This window comes from Triticum dicoccoides, chromosome 4B, assembly GCF_002162155.2.
Source record: "Triticum dicoccoides isolate Atlit2015 ecotype Zavitan chromosome 4B, WEW_v2.0, whole genome shotgun sequence".
In the NCBI taxonomy this organism is placed as follows: Eukaryota; Viridiplantae; Streptophyta; class Magnoliopsida; order Poales; family Poaceae; genus Triticum; species Triticum dicoccoides.
The window spans coordinates 297944813-297948075 of NC_041387.1; positions in this window are offsets into that span (position 1 = coordinate 297944813).

Genomic DNA, 3263 nt, shown 5'->3' on the forward strand with positions numbered 1-3263 from the left:
ATAAACACTTCCCTATAGACACACACACACACACATATACATAAACACTATTCTGATCACGGGATCAGAATAATATTCTGATCACAACCTGAACTTCCCGAGTAACGTGCCTGAACTTCCTTGTGTACGAAGCCGAACTTCGCGCTATCTTCGCAACCGTGGCTTCCCCCGTGAATCATTCCGGTCGGTAGTGTTCTCTGGGATGTGACTGTAATCCAAATACCCATACCTGCATCTAAATGCTCGTTTTGATTCGTAATTTTGCATTTTGGCGGATTCGCTCTCGGGGCAGATGAACTTGTGTATGTTTACAAGTTTAATGCATTCACTAGATGTTCTAGAACTTCTAACATGATGGGAATTTGGTGTAGGTACGAGTTTCGTGGACAATTTGTCGTTAATTTCAACGGATTTGATTTCGGGATCTGTGTTCTTCGTCTGCGGGAGTGGTTTCCGCGGCTTCTGTGGATTTGTTGTTTTTGCGTGAATATAGAGGGCGGATTTGATTGCAGTAATGAGATTGGATCCTTCATACGTTGTTAATTTGGTCAGGCAGGCGCATACACCCCAGAAATCGGGCGATTGGATCTCGTGTCTGCCCGCATTGGTTTCGGTTCTTCGATGAGACAGCTTGGTGGCTTTGTCGTTTTGATGTTAGGGCGGAGTAGGATATCGTTCGAGGTCGCAGACTAAGAAGGTGTAGTCACCCAAGTGATTAAATCTGAAAACCAAATTCGATAGTGTGTATTTTTCCAGTGATTCTACTATCTGTCTTACATAGTTGGACTTCTGCACCTTTTGTGCTTGAACTTCCCTCGTTTTTATGCATGTTATTAAGGTGATGCTGCAATACGATCTGTTCGATTGGTGTTGTTATAAAAATTTTGAGTATGCTTTTTTTGTTTTCCAGAGTACTGATATGTGTAAATGTGGAGCTGGTCCGTAGACACGCGGATCCTCTTTTTTACATTTATTCTGTCTTTGGGATTAGTTTTTTAGTTCATCCACGTTTTGTGGTAGTAGTTGGACTTCTATGGTAGTGATTGAACTTCCTAGTTTCCACATTGCAAGGCGGTGCAGCATTGCACTCTATATTTTTTTTGGTAATTTTCAATTTTTGAATTTGGATTTAAGTTTGTTCCGTGGGAAACTATGGGATTATTCCCAAATATGCATGCATACCTTTTTATTTTTTGTAACATGTTTGCACACTTTGAACAATGTTACAACTTCAGTATGTGTTTAACCCGAACTTACAAGATTTTTGCTTATGTTTAATTTTTTTTACATGTTCATTTGATGTTTTTTCAAACCCCCGAACTTCTGTGTTTTTACAATTTGAACTTCATCAATAATTGTTGATAATTTTTTTTGGATTTTTTAACCATTGATAACCGCATTGCGTCGTGTCAAAAACCTAGCGCACAGCAATGCAGTAGCACGAGGCCGAGCAGGGGGAGGGGGGTCGAGACCCGCCCGCCTCCCCCTGCGAGGCCGAGACAGGTCACATGCGGAGGCGAGTCCGTCACATCCGTGACCCCACTATCTATCTTAGGGGCGTGGCTCTAGGGTGCGTGTGGTGGGGGTGGAAACAGACTAACCACATTGCGTCCTGTCAAAACCTAGTGCGCATCAATATGGCAGCGCGAGGCCGAGCAGGGGGGAGGAGGGGAGGGACCCCTCCCCTCCCCCTATGAGGCCGAGACAGGAACGAGCGGAGCAGGCGAAGACGCGGCGTGCCGCATCGTCGCATGCGGAGGCGAGTCTGTCACATTCGTGACCCCACTATCTATCTTAGGGGTGTGGCTCTAGGGTGCGTGCGGTGGGGGTGGAAATAGAATGACCGCATTGCGTCCTGTCAAAACCGTGCCGAAATGCGGTAGCGCGAGGCCGAGCAGTGGGGAGGGGGGTCGGACCCCCTCCCCTCCTCCTGCGCGGCCGAGACAGGAATGAGGCAGAGCAGGCGATGACGCGGCATGGCGCATCGTCACATACGGAGGCAAGTCTGTCACATTCGTGACCCCACTATCTATCTTAAGGGTGTGGCTCTGGGGTGCGTGCGGTGGGGGTGGAAACAGAATAACCGCATTGTGTCCTGTCGAAACCTAGCACGCAGCAATGTGGTAGCACGAGGCCGAGCAGCGGGGAGGGGGAGGGATCCCCCCTCCCCTCCCCCTGCGAGGCCGAGACAGAAATGAGCCGGAGCAGGCAACGACACGGCGTGCCGCATCATCGTATGCGGAGGCGCGTCCGTCACATCCCTGACCCCACTATCTATCTTAGGGGTGTGGCTCTGGGGTGCGTTCGGTTGGGACGGAAACAGAATAACTTCATTGCGTCCTGTCAAAACCTAGTGCGCAGCAATGCGGTAGCGTGAGGCCGAGCAGGGGGAGGGGGCGTCGGGACCCCCTCCCTCCCCCTGCGAAGCCGAGACATGAATGAGCCGGAGCAGGCGACAACGCAGCATGCTACGTCATCGCATGCGGAGGCGAGTCCGTCACATCCATGACCCCACTATCTATCTTAGGGGTGTGGGTCTCGGGTGCGTGCCATGGGGGTGGAAACAGAATAACCGCATTGCGTCCTGTCAAAACCTAGCGCGCAGTAATGCGTTAGCGCGAGGCCAAGCAGGGGGAGGGGGTCGGGACCCTCCTCCCCTCCTCCTACGTGGCCGAGACAGGAACGAGCCGGAGGAGCCGACGACGCGGCGTGCCGCGTTGTCGCATGTGTAGGCGAGTCCGTCACATCCTTGACTCCACTATCTATCTTAGGTTTTTATGGTTTAGTTTCTAAGTTTTGTATTTTACTTTGTTATATGGACTTCATATGTTTCTGTATTTGAACTTCTTTTGTTTGTTTATTAGTGTTTATTTATTCATTTGTCTTACTTCACTTGATAGTGTACTTGAACTTCTGTTGTTTATTTTGAATTTTGAACTTCTATATTTTTTCTAAGTTGTGTATTTTAGTTATATATGGACTTCATCTGTTTTTGTATTTGAACTTCTTTTTATTGTTTCTTACTGTTTGTTTATTCATATGCCTTGGCTTCCCTGATTATTGTACTTGAACTTCTGTTCTTTATTTTGTGAACTTATTTCTCTTGTTTATGTAGATGCATATTTGTGTATGTATTTTTGTTCCCTTGGTAGTGTATTTGCCATCAATTTTTGGTTTTAAGGATACCAGGAGTTTTGTTGTGTGTCTAAATTTCTAATATATGCATTCAAATGGTGCATTCATTTATCAATAGGGCATTTACT